This window comes from Zonotrichia leucophrys, unplaced genomic scaffold, assembly GCF_028769735.1.
Source record: "Zonotrichia leucophrys gambelii isolate GWCS_2022_RI unplaced genomic scaffold, RI_Zleu_2.0 Scaffold_284_66941, whole genome shotgun sequence".
Lineage (NCBI taxonomy): Eukaryota > Metazoa > Chordata > Aves > Passeriformes > Passerellidae > Zonotrichia > Zonotrichia leucophrys.
The window spans coordinates 1-19,668 of NW_026992489.1; positions in this window are offsets into that span (position 1 = coordinate 1).

Here is a 19,668-nt window from a genome sequence, read left to right on the forward strand (position 1 = left end):
GAACCAAGGGTCCCTTGTTAAACTGTGTGGTCTCATGGAACCATGAGCCATTGTGACACGGCATGGCCACATGGAGCCAAGGGCCCACTGTGACACTGTGGATCCAAGGAGACCCTTGTGACTGAGGAACCTCATGAAACCAAGAGTCCATTGTCACACTGTGGGGCCCTGTGGAACCAAGGGGATGACAGTGACTTTCTGGGGCTTCATGGAACAATGGAGACTGTTCTGACACTTTGAGACCCACTGGAACCAAGGAGCCATTACAGCATGGCAGGGCCTCATGGAATCAAGGGGACTCCAGTGAACACTGTGAGTCTCCATGAGATGAAGGGTCCACTGGAACCAGGGAACCAGGGAACCATTGTGAGACTCTGGGGCATCATAGAGCCAAAAGTCCATTGTGACACAGCAGGGCCTCATGGAACCATGCAGGCCTTTTTACACTTTGAGGCCCTGTGAAACCAAAGGGCCATTGTGGCACTTCAGAGCCTTGTGGAGCCAAGGGGACCACAGTGAGCCTGTGGGGCTCGGTGTAACCAATGGTCTGCTGTGACATTGCAAGACCTTATGGAATCATGGAGACTGTTGTGACACCAAAGGCCTCACTGAACCAAGGGGCCATTGTGACACTACAAGGCCTCATGGAAGCACAGAACCATTGTGACACTATGGAGTCTTGGCAGGCCAAAGGGCAGTTGTCACATTGTGTGGCACCATGGAACCAAGGAGCCCATTGTGACGCTACAGGGCCCCGTGGAACTAAGGATCCATGTCATGGGGTGGGACTCCATGGAACCAAAGGTCCATTCCAATCCTAGAGGCCATTCTGACACTTTGATTCAATGAGGCCTCAGCCTCATTGAATCAAGGGGCTCTGCAGGGCCTCATGGAACCAAGGAGACCCTTCTGACATTGTGAGTCCCCGTGGAACCAAGGGTCCATTCGGATACTGAGGCACCAAGGAGACCCCTGTGACACTGCAAGGCCTCATGGTAGCAAGGGATCATTGTGACACCACCACTGTGACACTGCAGGGCCCCATGGAAACAAGGGAACAGGTAAGAGTTCTGGTTTGCTTGGCCTGACTGGTGCAACTGCCCTTGGCATGTCGAGGGTCTCTTCTCATGTACCCCTGAAACACTGGGGCTCTGGGCTTTCCTTCAAATGTAAAAGAACTGCCCTTCTCTTTTAAGCATCCATGGCCAAAATGGGATTCCCCTTCCAAGATTCCCAATACACAGGGATTTCTCACAGACAAAAAACTGCTGTTCCAAACAAGTCTGACTGCCCTTGTCTTCCTGAGAGCTGGCTCTCACCTGCCTTCAAACACTGGAGATCTGTGCTTTCCTTCCTATGGAAAAGAACTGTCCCTCCTGCACAGGCACTCATGGCCAAAATTGGTACTTTTCCTCCAAAATTCCTACATGCAAGGGTTTTTTCTCCCAGAAAAGACTTCCTAGGACAGCCAGCTCTGGCTGACCTTGGCCTCTGGTGGTTGCCTCTATTCTGCCCTGAAACACTGGGGCTCAGTACTTTCCTTAAGGGAAAAGAACCATCCTTCTTCTCTAGATGCTCATGGTTGAAATTAGGATTCCACCTCCAAAAGTCCTATATCCAAAGATTGCTCCTACACAAAAGCTGCCGTTACGACAGGTCTGGATGGCCTTGGTCTCTGGTGACGGCAGTTCATCAGCCCCTGAAACACTGGGGCTCTGTGCTTTCCTTCCTATAGAAAAGAGGAAAAGAATTTTCTTATTCCTCCATGGCCAAAATTGCTACTCCTCCTAAAATGTTCACTGTATGAAGGGTTTCTCCCAGACAAAAGCTGCCAGCTCTGGCTGGTGTTGTGGGCTCTGATGGCCACCTGTCATCTACCCCTGAGAAACTGGGGGTCCCTGCCTTCCTTGTGAAGGAAATAGAACAGTCTTCTCATCCAGTGGCCTTGGCCAAATTTGAGGTTTGGCCCCTAAATTTCAGATATCCATGGATAGCTCCCAGCCAAAAGCTGCCAGGAGAGACGAGTCTGGCTGGCTTGGCCTCCCAGGGGCTGCTTCTCATCTACCATCGAGCCCTGGGGATCTCTGCCTTCCTTCAGATGGAAAAGAAATGGCATTTTCATCGACCAGTGGCCAAAATTGGTATTCTACCTCTCAAATTCTGTGTATCCAAGGATTTCTCTAAGGCACAAGCTGCAATTCCAACAAGGTCTGGCTTGCCTTGGAACTTGGTGGCTGCTGCTCATCTGCCCCTGAAACACTGGGCCTCTGCTTTCCTTCCAATGGAAAAGAATTGTTGTTCACATGAAAGTGCCCATGGGTAAAATTGGAATTCAGCCTAAAAATTTCTATCTATCCAAGGATTGTTCCATGGGAAAAGTAGTCAGGACACACAGGTCTGACTGGTTCTGTCCTAAGGTGATTTTCTTAGACTATGAGCAGAATGTTTTCAGTTGCCAACACCTTGGAGAGGACCCAGAGATCTCCCAAGGTAGGGTTTGGAGGCCTCAAGCCCAATATAGGGACAAATATAGGGACAAAGCAAAATACAGAGACAAAGCAGCTCTGTGCTCAGTGGAGTAGAGACTGAGGACAGCAGAGGAGACCTGGGAGGGATTGAAGGGTGTTTTCAGAGATGGTGGATCCTTTTGGCATAATAGAGAACAGCCAGAGAAAGAAAGAATTAATGCAAAGGGCAGATAGGGAGGGCCAGATAGGACCCAAAGAGAAAGGAATTTCTCTCCCAGGGCAGAGCTCTGGTGCAACATGTTCCCCAGAAGGAGTCTGGGTCAGTGTAAGGCTCTGTGTGGGCAGGCAGAGGCAGGCAGGAGGCAGAGCTGTCAGCATAGGAAGGGCCCAGCCAGGTGGGGCAGCCGGGGGATGCTGACAGCCTGCAGGGACAGAGGCGCAGGGCAGGGACACCGTGGGACAGCCTGGGCTGCACAGGGCACAGGGATGGGCAGCAGCTGCAAGACAGCCCTGCCAGAGCCAGCTTGGGCAGCACTTTGGCCACGGCTGCTGGGCCTGGGCCTGAGGCAGGAGCAGGAGACAAGTGACCCTTGCAGGGCTGGGGCCTCATTGCCTCCTTGTCCCTGCTCAGCAGCCTGGCAGGGGCCGCCCCACGCTCCTGCCCTTGCCATTGCACATCCCCACATGCCAGTGCCCGTCCCAGGAACAACCCTGAGTAAGGAGGGAGGGACAGGATCTGCCTGGCCTTTGGGCTGGGGCTCAGGCCTTGGTCCTTTGCATTCCTGAAACACATCCAGCTTTGCTCAGCACGAGAGACACCTTTGCCTTGTTTGTTCCCAGCTATCATCACTGCCTCCAGTGTTCTGCTCTACCTAGAACCTGGGGACACTTTCTCAGTCATGTCCCTCAGTGGGACCCCTTAAAACTTCAAGAAACTTTGGAATTTCAATTTAATTTTGAGTTCTTTAGAAGTTTTTTGATAACACTCTCAGCGACTGAGTCTGATGTAAACAACACCCAATCCCCAAGAGGCTCATTAAAGTCCTTGTGCTGTGGCTGTGCTGCTGAGCTTTAAAGGAACAGCTCTTCCCAGGACCAGCTCCTCTCCCAGTCCAGCAGGGCTGAGGCCTCTGCCTGCAGGCACTGAGGGGACAGGAGCCAGGCAGAGACAGGCTGAAGGCAGTCAGGATTGGGAAGACATTGAGCTGAGCCTTCACTTGGGGAAAGATCTTCACAGCCCTGTGCATGGTGAGTGTGTGGGTGCAGGGCAATGTCCCCTGTGCTCCTGGAGGGATCTCCTGAAGCTGACCCAGGACAGGACTGATGTGACTGTAAGGATGGCTCTGCTGCCGTTTTTGCTTTGGGGGAGGATGTGCTGCAGAGCGGGGCTGCCCTGGGCACCGTCAGAGGGACAGGGCAGGATGGCTCTTGCTGCAAGGGATGGCTGCAACGGGTGAAGCTGGGGCTGCAGCCAGGGCTGCCCAGAGCTGTCCTGCAGAGCAGCTCCTGCAGCCCTCAGGGCTCTTGGCCAGCCCAGGGCATGTGCCACCTGCCAGGGGCAGCTCTCAGCCTGCCTGGCAGCTATAGGGAGGTGTATGGACGCTGCAGGGGAGAAGTTGGAGGTGGAAGAAGCAACCCATTTCAGGGCAGATTCCTCCTGCTGTGGAGATGGTGCTGCATGGCCAGGGCTGCTCTCAGCTTTCTCCTAAAGGGAAGGGAAAGGCGCTGTCCGCTTTGGCTGTATCACTGAGACTCCTGCACTGTCACCCTGAGCACCAGCAGCTGGGCCTCAGATCTCCCTCAGAAAGCGCCTCCTCAGCCTTCTCTCCCTACAGATAGCAGCAGCAGCACCTTGGCTTGCAGCATCTCTGTTTGTCTGGCCTGCCCTTAAGACCCTGCTGCCAGGGAGATGCCCCTGGGCAGTGCCCTGTGCTGGGAGGGGTGTGCAGGGCAGAGCTGAGCCCCCAGGGCTGGGCTGGGCTCAGGCAGGGATGGGGCTTGGATATGGAGAAACCACTCCCAGTAGGCACAATTCCAGGCAGCAGAGAGCCAGACCAACCCTTGGTATCTCATCCTGTCCAGCTGCACAGGGAAAGAGAGAAGGGTTTGGAGAAAATTATTTTTAAACTGGAGAACTCAAAAAAGTTCACTTTATTTTTCAGGAAAGTTTTAAGTGTGATCACGCTGAAATCAAAAGTGGTGGAATTAACAAAGGGTTCCTGTGTGGTTCCAGTAGGTCTGACTGCACTGGGGCACAGGGAGCCCTGTTTTCCCTTTGGGCTCCGCAGTGTTCAGGCTGAGGACAATGCTGAATATGAGGCAGAAACTCAGCAGCACAAACCTAAACTCAAATAAAGTTTAGCAAAATTCCCTTAAGGGAAGAGAAGTAATTTTGAGGGGATTCCAAATAAAACACATAGGATTAACTTAAAGACTTGGTCCAGCTATTCAAGTCTTCTTTCAACAATCCACGATTCCCAGAGTGAAGAAATGTCCAATCAGGCACTGCCATTTCCTTTCCAGACAGGTGATAATCCTCTATAAATAACCATAACCCAAGGCTGCAAATGTCCAACAGCAGCTCCATCAGCCATTTCCTCCTGCTGGCATTGGCAGACACGCGGCAGCTGCAGCTCCTGCACTTCTGCCTCTTGCTGGGCATCTCCCTGGCTGCCCTCCTGGGCAACGGCCTCATCATCAGCACCGTAGCCTGCGGCCACCACCTGCACACGCCCATGTTCTTCTTCCTGCTCAACCTGGCCCTCAGCGACCTGGGCTCCATCTGCACCACTGTCCTCAAAGCCATGCACAATGCCCTCTGGGACACTAGGAACATCTCCTACTCAGGATGTGCTGCACAGGTTTTCTTCTTTGCCTTTTTCATGTCAGCAGAATTTGCACTTCTCACCGTCATGTGCTACGACCGCTACGTGTCCATCTGCAAACCCCTGCACTACGGGACCCTCCTGGGCAGCAGAGCTTCTGCCCACATGGCAGCAGCTGCCTGGGCCAGTGGCTTTCTCAATGCTCTGCTGCACATGGCCAATACATTTTCCCTGCCCCTGTGCCAGGGCAATGCCCTGGGCCAGTTCTTCTGTGAAATCCCACAGATCCTCAAGCTCTCCTGCTCACACTCCAAACTCAGGGAACTTTGGCTCATTGTGCTAAGTGCTCTTCTATATTTTGGTTGTTTTGTGTTCATTGTTTTCTCCTATGTGCAGATCTTCAGGGCTGTGCTGAGGATCCCCTCTGAGCAGGGACGGCACAAAGCCTTTTCCACCTGCCTCCCTCACCTGGCCATGGTCTCCCTGTTTGTCAGCACTGGCTTTTTAGTCTACCTGAAGCCCCCCTCCATCTCCTCCCCATCCCTGGATCTGACAGTGTCAGTTCTGTACTCGGTGGTGCCTCCAGCCCTGAACCCCCTCATCTACAGCCTAAGGAACCAGGAGCTCAAGGATGCCCTGGGAAAACTGGTGACTGCATCTACAGAAGCAATAAATTCTCTTTTCTGCTACAGAACCTTCAGAATATAACTCTTTACAATTATAGCCTTTTCCCCCTATTTACCTATTTTTTACTATGGCAACTTTTTCTATTGTTGTAATGTTTCTCACAAAATACTGTAGTATTACTCTTAGCATTTCTACATGAATATCCACCTTTCTTTTGAAATAAAATGACTTAAAAGAGGCTTGTCCTCTTGGCATTTAAATAAAAACAAGTTATTGCTCTAAGCTCTCTATCCCGGATTCTTCCTGAGCCCTTCTCTGTCTCTGCCTTTGAGCAGAGGTGGAGGGAAGAAGACTCCCAGCACAGCACCACAGCCATGGACAATGGCCCTGGCTCTTCCCACATTTGCTTTGCCTAACTCCACCCTGTCCTTCCCAGCCCTGCTGTGGCTATAAGGCCGGAGTGCTCTGGCAGCTTGGTCACTGTCCTGCTGCATGTCCCTGCTGTGGCCACAGGCAGGGCCAGGCCATGGGCACTGCTGGGACACAGCTGGGCTCCAGCACAGCAGCTCCATCAGCAAAGGGCATCTCCTGAGGGCAGGGCAGAGAGGCTTCGCTCTCCTCCAGAACCACTCTCAGGAGAAGGCCTAAGGAACAGACTCTGAAGAGGCTCCTTGTGTTCCTTGTTCTCCCAGGGTTCCGTGGGATGAGATTAGGGTCCCAGGGTGGCCTTCAGGGGACTCAGGTCTGGGGCAGGTTTTGCTCATTGGTGGCCAGTGCCCATCAGATGCTGGATGGTCTGTGCTAAACCTTCCTGGGGCTCTGCAGCTTGTGCCAGGGCTGATGGCAGGGGAAGGTTTGTCTGGAGGGCCTTGGGAGCTGACAGGAGAGCACAGGGGACCTGCAGGGACAGAGTGTGCCAGGGACCAGCAGGGAGTGGAGCTCACTGGGCACTGGCCAGGGTGGGGTCACCCTGAGATCAAGCACTGAATGTCTGCTGTGAGCCAGGAGAGCTCTGCAGCCCAGGGACACAGCAGGCACAGGGAAAGGGATCTGGGTACTGACTCCTCTGACCCTCAGGGAGCTCCCCCAGGAGGATCCAGGGCAGACCCGAGCCCCTCTGGCAGCCCTGGAACATGGCAGGCACCTCTGAGCCCCTCCATGGCCGCGCAGAGCCTGTGTGGGAGGGGGTCAGTGCAGGGAGCACCATCAGCTGCCTCTGTGTCCCAGGCTGAGCAGCAGAGCCCAGCAGAGGCACCCAGGGCCCCAGGCAGCACAGCCCCCATGCTCTGCAGAGCAGCAGCCCCAGCTCAGGCTCTGGGGAGCAGGGCAGGGGCTGCAGCAATGGCTGCTTGGGCCAGCGCAGACGTGTTCCCCTAGGAAGGGCTCTGGGGGCAGCTGGCATGGGCCAGCAGCAGAGCAGGAGCCCGTGGGGGTGCAGAGGAGCCCTGGCAAGAGGCTGCCCTGTCCCTGGGCCAGCAGGAGCTGCCTGAGGAGCCCTGGGGCCAACTCTGCGCTGTGCTGGGCAGCAGGGCTGGCCCTGGGACAGCAGGAGCTGCCCAAGCTGAGCATCTGCTGAGCATTCCAGGCACAAAGTCGCTGTCCCTGACCTCCAGGGCCTCCAGTTCCTGCTGCAGGGCCAGACAGGGCTGGGCTGCTCTGCAGGGCTGGGGTAGGGCCAGGGAGAGCTGAACAGGGCAGTGCCAAGGAGAAGAAATCACTGGATCTTTGGACATACAAGTCCCTGGAACTTTGAAATGCCCTGTGGAATTATTCCACGAGGCTCCACAATGTCTGAATTGCCCCTTGGTTCCACATGGCCCCCATGGTGTCACAATGAACACTTGGTTTCATGGTGTCTCACAGTCTCACTCTGGTCCACTTGGTTTCATGAGGCTCTGCAGTACCACAATGGCCCCTTAGTTCCATGATGCATCACAGTGTCCAAATAATCCTCTCTATGAGATCCCACAGTGTCACTAAGGTCCCCTTGGTTCCATGTGGCCCTGAAGTGTCACTAAGGTCCCCTTGGTTCCATATGGCCCCACAGTGTCACAAGGCACCTTTGGTTCTGTGGGCCCTCAGTCTCTGTTTTCCTGGTGGGCAGGGTCAGCACCAAAGACACAGACACCAAGTTCAGGAATTGTGTGATTTATTATACTGCAAAACTGCAAAGAATCACAGAAGGAGCAGCTCAGCAATGCTCCGAATCAAAACCACCAAAGATTGCCTTCAGTGATTAAGATCCAGCCCCAGCTACCCTCAGGCTTTACCATCCCCCAGACCCACACAGCAGCTGGGGAAGCTGTCACAGCCAAGGGCTGCACAGCCACTCCTGGGCACTGGGAATTCCTGCAGGTGCCTCCAGCCCCAGGTGAGGCTCCAACCCTGCTGGCAGAGGGCCCAGCTCTGACAGTGCTGAATGAACAAACTGACAGCACTGCTAGTGTGGCAACATCTGCTTTCATCCTTCTCTTGGGTCCCTCCCAAAGCCTGGCCAGGGCTCAAGGAGGAACCGAGTGAAGCCCCAAACTGCCCATCCGATCAGCATTTTACTACTGCACAAGAACATAATTTTGTTATCAAAATGCTTAGGCAGAGCCACAGTCTGAAAATCAACCCTGAGCAGTCCTATCCCATTCCCATCCCATTAGCTACTCACGCGACTCCTAACACTAGAGCCATATCCCATATCACCGGCAGGTGGTCTCATGTTAGGTACAAGGCGATTCGCCCCCATCCACACTCAGGAATTGCTTATGATGCTGTATGGTAGGTTATTCATTAATCCAGAAGCAATCCTGGTGGATCCTTCTGTTTGAAGTTTGGTAAGCAGGACAAACAATAAAGAGAGATAGGGATAAGGGAATTGTCGAGCTAAGCATGATCAGAGCTAATAATGTCAAACTGACCCTAAGAGCCGTGCCAATGTCAAACTGACCCTAAGAGCCGTGCCAAGCCATGGGAACCAAGCCAAGTACACCGGGAATTGACCATATTAGGATAGGAGTTCAAAAGTTTAAAGAGGAAGACTCATCAGAAGACCCTTGCCCGCGATGAAGGCACCGGAAGGACCACCAAGAATAATCCTCAAAATAGATGTCTCCGCCCACACTCCGCCCACACCACGCCTCTTATGAATATGATGTAACCCTGCACCCAAGACTGTATAAAAGCTTGCTTCTGTCATGAGATAGCTAGAAATCCCTTTTGTGATTTCTCCGACGCGTCGTAATAAAATACCTCCTGTCTATGCTGACTTACTTGAGTCTCTTAGGCAGTTATTCTCGCCTTTTGGGGCAAAATTCGGCATCATATCTGGCGACCCAGATGGGACCTCCAGACAGGAGATCGGGGCCTTAAGGGATCCTCCGGAGCCGGGTCCGGGGCCGGGACCCTCGGGCGCCCCTGACAGATTTTTGTCAGAAGAGACTCCCCCCCTGGACCAGCGCTCTTCGGTGGATGAAGGGTTTCCTGCATCTCCTGCTCCAATTAAGAGGTATTTTAATTGTTTATTGCATATTGATTTTGGAACAAAGCGCTTTAATTGGGAAACGGGGACTAGACGTAGTCGCCCGACGGGAGCCATAGGGACGCCTTGGCATAATCCCATTTGGTATTGGGGTTTGAGTCCCCATTTGGTATTGGATTTGGAATCGGGGTTTGAGTCCCCATTCGGTATTGGGGTTTGAGTCCCCATTTGGTATTGGGGTTTGAGTCCCCATTTGGTATTGGATTTGGAATCGGGGTTTGAGTCCCCATTTGGTATTGGGGTTTGAGTCCCCATTTGGAATCGGGGTTAAAGTCCCCATTAGGTATCGGGGTTAAAATCCCCATTTGGAATCAGAGTATTTGTTAAAAGAGTGAAAAAAAAAAAAAAAAAAAAAAAAAAAAGAAAAGAGTATTTGTTAAAAGGGTGTATGTTTTTCCTTAATGTTGTTGTCTTGTCTGAATTTTTAAAAGCGTTGTTGCTTTGTTTGAATGTTGTTGCTTTGTTTGAATTTCTAAACTACGCCTGGGAACGTATCCAGCCAGGTCCGGGACCTTGTCCAATTTTTCCCTTTTCCCTGATAAGGTTTTTGAGGAAATACATTCATGTTATACTTTTGTCTAACATTGTTATGTTGTTTGCAAGTATTTTGTAATTTGTAATTTGCTAAGACGCGAGTTCGAATTGCGGGACAAGGACTCGGTATTTTGTGTTAATTGTAATTTTTGTGTGTGTAAGAATTTATTGTGATATTATCTGCAAACCGTACCTTGGTTTACAGCTGTTTTTACGGGTGTATGTGACAGCCCGAAGTTGACCAGTATCGGTACTATACGGTTTGCCAGCGACATCTCGGGGTAAAGCGGTGTACTTTGATAGACCGGAAAAGTAGGACGGTTTGGATTAAAGTGTGTGGGTGTGGATGAGAGTGGATGAGACGCGATTGGAAATTGTGTGTATGAAGTGTTAAAATAAATTGACATACAGTGTTTGCGAGAAAGAGATTAAACCGAAAACGCAGACACAGAAAATAGCCATGGGAGGTCAACAGAGCAAGGACGTAAATATGAAAACCCCCTTAGGATGTATCTTAAAGCACTGGAAAGACTTGGGAAGAATTCGGGGGGGTACCCCATCAAAATCAGGGATCGATGAGAAGATAAGCAGCCCTCAGGGACTAGATAGTCCACAGGGGTCGAGAAGCTACATGGATGCTGACAGCCCACCCAGACTAGAAGTCGAAGGGGAGGAAGGCAGTCCGTCAGGAGCGGAGAGCCGAAGGGAGACACGTAGCCTGCCCGAACTCAGTCCATATGAAGATAACCACACACCCAGAAGTGGAGGCATCTGTAGAATGGAAACCAGCACACCAAGGACTGGGGACAAAAGTAACTCACTGGGAAGTGACGTCTCTAAATTGAGGGACGACGTCTCTGAATTGAGATATAGTGAGAAGAATGATGAGACGTGAAAGGGAGGCAGAGAACAGCTCACAGAAACTGAATATAGTAATTCAGATAGAGGATAGGAGAAGTTGAGGAGAAGAAAAAGGAAGACGGGAAGATAGCTCGAGTAGTGGCTGTAGCAGTGGCAGCTCAGAAGACAGGTTACTCGGAACCTGGAACTAGGGGAAGAGGTAGAGGCAACCCAATAGGAGGGAGGGGGAGGTTCCAACCCCACCCAACTAGAGTAGGGCCAAATCAGTGTGCTTACTGCCTAGAAATGGGACACTGGAAGCAAGAATGCCCCCGACTAAGGGAAAGGCTGATGGCCACCACTACTACCACACATCAGGATAGTGAATGAGGGGGACCGGTGGGCCGTACCCTAGCAGACCCACTGGTTAAAATGGAGCTAGGGGAAGGTAAAAAGGAATTGAACTTTTTGTTTGACACGGGAGCAACCTTTTCGGTTTTAAATCAGGAATTGGTACCTAAAAGTGATGAATTTGTACAAGTTGTGGGAGCAACAGGCCAACCAGAAAAGGCTTACTTTTTGAAACCTATTAAATACAAAATTGGGAAACAAATGGGAATTCACCAGTTCCTGTATTTACCAAATTCGCCAAAACCCTTATTGGGGAGAGACCTATTGGAAAACTTGGGAGCCGTAATAAAGTTCAACAAAGACAAATTGGAATTTCAAGTAAATGAGGAACAACTGATTACAGCTTTAAGCCTAACAATCAGTTGTGTGGAACCCAAACCTGAGAATCACAATTTCGAGCGAATCCTGAGCAAGGCATACCCATTAGTTTGGGCTACTGATATACCAGGAAGGTCAAAACAAGCAGCACCGATTGTTGTTGAACTTAAAGTTGGGGCAAAACCGGTGAAAAGAAAACAATACCCTTTAAGGATAGAAGACAGGAAGGGGATTGAGCCCATAATCAAAAGGTTTTTGGAATTAGGGTTACTGGTAGAATGCGAATCGGATTTTAATACACCAATCCTGCCGGTAAAGAAACCTAATGGGGCTTACAGACTAGTTCAGGATCTGAGAGCAGTAAACGAAATAACCAAGACATTACATCCGGTGGTTGCTAACCCATACACACTTCTAACTAGACTAAAAGATAATTTGGCTTGGTTCACCGGATTAGATTTGAAAGACGCATTCTTCTGCCTTCCCCTAGCCCCTTAGAGTCAAAAGATCTTTGCTTTTGAGTGGGAGTCTGTAGATAGAGGGAGAAAGACCCAACTCACCTGGACGGTATTACCCCAAGGATGGGCCAATTCCCCCACGATTTTTGGGAACCAGTTAGCCAAAGAATTAGAACAGTGGGAAAGGCCGCTGGGAGATGGTACCCTTTTGCAGTACGTAGACGACCTCCTAATAGCAACGGTGACAGAGGTAGAATGCATTGAATGGACCATTTCCTTGCTAAATTTCCTGGGTTTAAGCAGATATCGAGTCTCTCAACAGAAAGCACAGCTGGTGCAAAAGGAAGTGGTGTACCTGGGATACGAAGTCTCCAGAGGACAGCGATCCCTGGGAGCAGCTAGGAAAGAGGCCATCTGCCAGATGCCTAAACCAGAGACGGTGAGAGATCTGCGAGCCTTTCTGGGAATGACAGGTTGGTGTCGGCTATGGATCTACCAGTACGGAATACTCGCTAAACCACTGTATGACTTGTTGAAGGGATCCAAGAATGTCCTAGTGTGGACTCCCGAAGCAGAAGGGGCCTTCAAGAAGTTAAAGCTGGAACTAATGAGAGCACCAGCCTTAGGTCTCCCAGATGTATCAAAACCATTCTGGCTGTTCTCCCATGAGCGACAAGGGATGGCCCTAGGAGTCCTAGCACAGCAGTTGGGACCACATAAGAGAGCTGTGGCGTTCTTCTCCAAGCAGCTAGATGAAGTAAGTAAAGGATGGCCAGGCTGTCTGAGGGCAGTGGCCGCAGTGATAATTAACGTAGAAGAGGCCAGGAAGCTCACATTGGGTCAAAAGGTGACTGTGCTGGTATCTCACACTGTGTCGGCTGTGCTGGAACAGAAAGGCAATCATTGGTTGTTGCCCTCCAGATTCCTAAAATACCAGGCCATCCTGGCTGAATCAGATGACGTAACTATTCAGGTAACTAACATTGTGAACCCAGCTTCATTTCTAGAAGGAAGAGCCCCAGCAGAATCCATTGAACACGACTGCCTGGAAACAATTGAAGCCGTCTACTCCAGTCGTCCGGATCTCAAAGAGGAGCCGTTCGAAGATGCAGACAACTGGTTCTTGGATGGCAGCAGCTTTGTGAAGCAGGGAGTAAGACTGGCTGGCTATGCAATTACTACCACAGAAGAAGTAATTGAGTCAAACCCTTTGCCTGCGGGGACTTCAGCCCAAAAGGCAGAGCTGATAGCTCTGACTCGAGCTCTGGAATTGGCAGAGAACATGCAAATTAATATATGGACAGACTCTAATATGCCTTTTCCGTTGTGCATGCCCATGGGGCCATCTGGAAAGAAAGAGGACTGTTGACTACACAAGGGAAAACAGTCAAGCATGCAGAGGAGGTTCTACGATTGCTAAAGGCGGTCCAACTCCCAGCACAAGTGGCCATAATGCATTGTAAGGGACACCTGAAAGGTAATACTATTCCAGAAATAGGGAACAGGAAGGCAGATACAGAAGCTAAATTGGCTGCCACAAGGGCTAGGGAAGTGAAAGTAATGGCCCTAATACCAGGAGAGCTGGATACCAACATCCAGCCAGATTACCAGGAATCAGATCATAGATGGATTCAAAGGAATAAGGGCAAAATACTAGAAAATGGTTGGGGTAGATTGGAAACGGGACAGCTAGTAATACCAGGAAACGTGATGTGGCAGTTTGTAAAAGCAGAACATGAAAAAGCCCACTGGGGCTTGGATCCGCTCTATCAGTACCTGCAAGCTAGGATAGCAGGGCCAAAATTATTTACCACCATAAAACATGTCACATCCCAGTGTGAGCGATGCCTGAAGAACAACCCGAATACAGGGACTAGGATACACCAGGGAGCAATAAATCGAGGTAAATTCCCAGGTGAAGTATGGCAAATTGATTTTTCTGAACTCCCAAGAAAAGGGGGGTTTCGGTACTTGTTGGTATTAACTGATACATTTTCTGGGTGGCCTGAAGCATTCCCTTGCAGGACAAATAAGGAAAGAGAAGTAACTAAAGTGTTATTGAATGAAATTATTCCACGATTTGGAGTACCGAAGAGCATTTCTTCGGATAGGGGTACACATTTCTGTGCAAAAGTAGTAAGAGCAATAAGCAAAGCATTACAAATCAAATGGCAATTACACACGCCTTACCGTCCACAGGCCAGTGGGCAAGTAGAAAAGATGAATCATCTTATCAAACAGCAGATTGCCAAAATATGCCAGGAGACTAATTTGCAGTGGTATCAAGCTTTGCCTATTGCTCTGCTGAGGCTAAGAGTCAAACCAAGGTCAAAAGAAAGGTTAAGCCCATTTGAAATTCTGTATGGTAGACCTTATGCTATGCAAGTTGTAAATGGGGACGCTATAGACCAAATTGGTAATCAGTACATTTACGATTATGTAATTACGATGGGGAAACAGTTTGATAAGAATGCTACTGTACCAACCTAAACAACCTGATTGCAAATTGCATCCGTTTAATCCCGGTGATTGGGTGTATGTTAAGAATCTTTTAGGAAAACCCCTACAAGAGAAGTGGGAGGGACCCTTCCAAGTGCTGCTGACTACCTTCACCGCGGTTCGGATCAAGGAGCGACCTGCGTGGATCCATTACTCACGGGTCAAGAAAGCTCCAGAGAACAAACAAGAGCAGACATCATGATCCTGACTTCACCTCAAACCCTTACAACTTTGATCATTGGACTCTCGATAAGTATAGCTCTTCCCCAAGACTATGCCCCAATAGACCCATGGTCTTATGCACACCAATGTATCCACCCGGAGTTGGAAACGAAGGGACCCTATTTCGAGGTTTATGCTCTGTGTAACAATCAGCCATACCCGAGTAAAGTATGGGATCAGTCCTCCATGGTAGCATACAAGGGAGACCAAATCCAAATTGGGTGTCGAGAACTTGACCCCGTAGAAGGGAGAACAAGGCGGCTAGTATTAACAATTAAACCCTTGATGCTAGCCCCTGAACATAACTTAATTACCTTTAGTCCAGTGAAGATGGGCCAGCCCACTGTCTGGACCCAGCAAAAGAGCCCAATCTCATGTCAGTGGAGTGACTTCCGAGAAGATCCACCCGGATCACAACCCCGAAACTCGGTAATCTATACGGAAGATTCGCTTGGGGAACTACATCCTCGAAACATAACCCTTGACCTCTACCCTCTTCTCTCTCCTGCGGGAAAGATCGTAGTATCTAGTGGTCCTGAGGAAGGGAGGGCACAGTGTGAGATGGCATTTAGATTAGATCAGTCGATGATGTTCACATGCGAAAGGGAATTGAAAACGCTGGAGCGGGGTATTAGCTTTCCTCAGCGTGCTGTCCAATATGAGGTGGCATTATCGGAAGGCATGATCCCATTGTATCCAGATCTAGACTTACCCCAAGAAATCACTCCACCGGTGGAATGTAAAATAGTGCATAACCTGACCTTTATAGGGCCTCAAGTGATAAGAAAATCTAATGAACTAAAATTATTGTTAGACCCCACTTATTCTCTGAAGAAGGTGCAGATGAACATCCATACTGATGTTACACATTTGCAGAAGGATTGCCGCCCATTTATACAGCAAAGCCTCAAGGGATGGAATGCATGGCTAGCGACAAGGTCTTATCACAGGAGGGCACAAAGAGATCTTAGTGGGTGGGTCGGCACCGGATTTGGTATATTAAACACGATAGATCAGGAGGTATTAGTGAACAAATTAAGCACCGTCACGACGAACCTGGGAAAGCTTAAGATGCCCCTCAGTTCATCCATGCTTACATTAGCAGAAACACAATCGCTAGTAGTAAAATTGCTAACCATGGTAGCAAACCATACTGCAGAGGATTTTGTGAAGCTAGTTGATTATACAGGGGAATTGAGCAAAGATATTGCTCTCGCTATCCAATGTCCTCAGACACAACAATAGGTACAATCAGTAGCGGCACGAATAATAAGAGAAGGAACATCAGGTATATTACCTCAAGAAATAAGGGAAACAATATTAAAGGACAATCACACCACACAATTCGAGAAAGACCACCAAGCCTGGTGGCAGTTAGTAAATTTCACTTATGAACCCCAACTCCTGTATCACAATACTGTCCCAATAACTACCCAACAGCTAATTAACGCAGATTTTAACCTATATCAAGAGATACCGAAATTACAAATAGGGATGGACGTTGAAATTCTTAAAGCAATGCTCGCACATCCTAAAGTGAAGGAATTGGTGCAAAAGGTGAATCAAACGACTAAACGAATGATATGGCAGGTGGAATATAATTCAGAGAAAATAAAGGATGTCTTGACCAAAGTAGAACAAGTAGGTCAGCATCATTGGTGGGATATCTTTACAGGATATTCCCCAACAGCTACACAGGTCTTCAACTACCTGGTGCACCCAATGCTAATAGTAATTGTAGCTCTGCTACTGTTAACTTTCACAAATATTTGCATGTGGTGGAGACTAAGGATTATAATGAAAAGAACTCAAATAGTTTGGGCTATGGTACGAGCGTATCAGCGCCCTATAGGAATAGAATTAGACAAAAGAATTCGTATGTTATAAGAAAAGGGGGGAAATGAAGCCCCAAACTGCCCATCCGATCAGCATTTTACTACTGCACAAGAACATAATTTTGTTATCAAAATGCTTAGGCAGAGCCACAGACTGAAAATCAACCCTGAGCAGTCCTATCCCATTCCCATCCCATTAGCTACTCACGCGACCCCTAACACTAGAGCCATATCCCATATCACCGGCGGGTGGTCTCATGTTAGGTACAAGGCGATTCGCCCCCATCCACACTCAGGAATTGCTTATGATGCTGTATGGTAGGTTATTCATTAATCCAGAAGCAATCCTGGTGGATCCTTCTGTTTGAAGTTTGGTAAGCAGGACAAACAATAAAGAGAGATAGGGATAAGGGAATTGTCGAGCTAAGCATGATCAGAGCTAATAATGTCAAACTGACCCTAAGAGCCGTGCCAAGCCATGGGAACCAAGCCAAGTACACCGGGAATTGACCATATTAGGATAGGAGTTCAAAAGTTTAAAGAGGAAGACTCATCAGAAGACCCTTGTCCGTGATGAAGGCACCGGAAGGACCACCAAGAATAATCCTCAAAATAGATGTCTCCGCCCACACTACGCCTCTTATGAATATGATGTAACCCTGCACCCAAGACTGTATAAAAGCTTGCTTCTGTCATGAGATAGCTAGAAATCCCTTTTGCGATTTCTCCGACGCGTCGTAATAAAATACCTCCTGTCTATGCTGACTTACTTGAGTCTCTTAGGCAGTTATTCTCGCCTTTTGGGGCAAAATTCGGCAGAACGAGGGAGGTGGCTTTGACCATACAGCCCCAAACAAGGCCCAATGTCAGATTTCAGGGCCTTGTCTGGCTTCTAAATACACAAAGGTCAACACATGTTTCACTAATGAGTGGATACATCTATCACAGCTCTAATGACCATCATATTTCATTAATGAGCAGTTACAAAGATAGCCTTTGGTTGGAAGGTACATCCAGAGGTCACCTTTGGCTCAGGGCCTGCTGTCCAGGCCTCACTCAGGGCTGGTGTCCAGGCCTTGGCACTTCAGGGACGTGGTTTAGTGCTGGGCTTGACACTGCTGGGTGACCAGCTGGACTGGATGAGCTTAGAGGTCTTTTCCAGCAGAAAGGATTCTATAATTCCATTATTCCATCTGCTGGATTCAGTCAAGTCCATGTTGGCAGCATTACTTTGCTCCAAAAGATCCCTCTTGCCCAGCTCCTGTGGCCTGAGGCTTCAGCTCCTTCAGCTCCTGGTGCTGAACTGCTCATGCTGAACAAACGACTCGGAGAGAAGTACACAGTCCATGCAATTCCTTCTGGGACACGGAGAGGGGATTTGCACAGACATGTGCCCTGTGCAAACAGGAGCATTGTCTGCTGTGGCCTCCTCTCTGCCCTTCACGCCTTTCAGTGCTTTGAACCAGCCAAGAGCTTTCTCCAAGAGTGCAATGGAGCAGCTGTTCCTGCTCCTGGGCCTGGCTCTTCCCAGTCTCTGCCCTTGCCTGATTCTGTCCCTCTTGCTGTGCCTCTGTTCCCCCAGGGCTCGCTGGCTGCTGTCCAGGACTGTGGCACTGGCACAGATCCAGTGCTCCAGAGCCTCCTTTCTGTGCCCTTGGAGCTGCCTGGGCACAGCAGCCTTTTCCATCTGGAAGCTCTCCATGGACAGGGAGTGCCCAGCTCTGTTCCCTGCACAGCCTCCAGTAGCCCAGGGTTGCCATCTCCAGTCCCTGCTGGCCCTGGGGGCTCCCAGGTGCCTCAGGCTGCTGTGACACCGCTGCACACGGGAGGGAAGAGGGGCAGGGGCTGTGCTCAAAGTCAGCTCCATCTGCTGCTGCTGCTGCTGCTGCTGCTGGGGGGTCATTTGTGCAGCCCTGGCCCAGAGTCAGGGATCAGATCCTGCCAGTCTCTTCCAGCCCTGGCTGCTCAGAGTTTGGGCCTTGGAGCCTCAGGTGGCCAAAGGCAGCTGCTGCTGGTCCCTCTATGTGCCCGAGTTCAGCAGTGCTGCTCCATCAGTCTGTGCCCAGCAACAGGGAAAAGCCTCAGCCCTGCAGGGCCAGGAGCTGCCGGGCTCTACCTGAGCAGCTCAGCCAGCAGGAAGGGAGCTGCTCCACCCAGGAACCAGGAGCAACGGATATTCCTTTAATAGGACATGTTTTCTATTGAAAGGGAAAAAAAGGAAAAAGGAAAAAAAAAATTGATAAATTGTAAAAGATAAGAATAAAATCCAAGTGTTAGTGAAAAAACATAACACAATGTTAGTGAAAAAAACAAAACAAATGCAAAGTTACATTCCTTGCATTAAAAGGTAAATGATCTTTTTAAAAAGAGAACGCAATTCTTTACATTGTAAATGTGCTGATGGCACGGATCCATCTTACTGACCTGAGCAGCCTCTTAAAAGACTTTGAGCTTTGTTTCCAACATTGGTATTTGAAATTGTGCTCAAAGCAAGAGGAAATTGCTTTGTGCCCTTCCAGCTCCAAGCAGGACTGGGAATGGAAACTCTGTCAAACCCCAAATCCTTTAGAAGATGACCTTCCTTCTCAGCCTGGGAATGAGCTGCACATTCCCCTTGAAACTTACAGGGATTTCTTAGAGACACAAAGTCCCACTTACGGCTTTTTGCTCTGGTTTGGAAGTGCAGAAGGGCAATTCTCCATCCACCAGCTCCAGACTGCACTGCCTCGGGAGCACGGCCCACTCGCCAGCTTTGGCCCACTCGTGGCACTTCTAGAGGAGGAAGAAAGTGCAATTGCACAATTCCAGCCAATCAAGAAGGAAGAACGGGACACACAAAACACCCTGTACAGATCCAGGCGTTTAGCTGGGACTGTGGCGAGTTTGGGTCCTTGCCAGTTGGATGTGTGTCCCCAGCTGCAATCTCTGGGCCTGCAGCAGAGTCTCACTCACCTGCCAAAGCAGAAAGCTCAGGCACTGTGCTCACAACGGGCTCATCTGATGCAGAGCTGTCAGAGCAATGTGAGGGCAGAGCCAGCCCAGCTGGGCCCAGGGCTGAGCCCAGCAGAGCCCTGGCAGAGCCCAGAGCAGCCTCAGCACCCG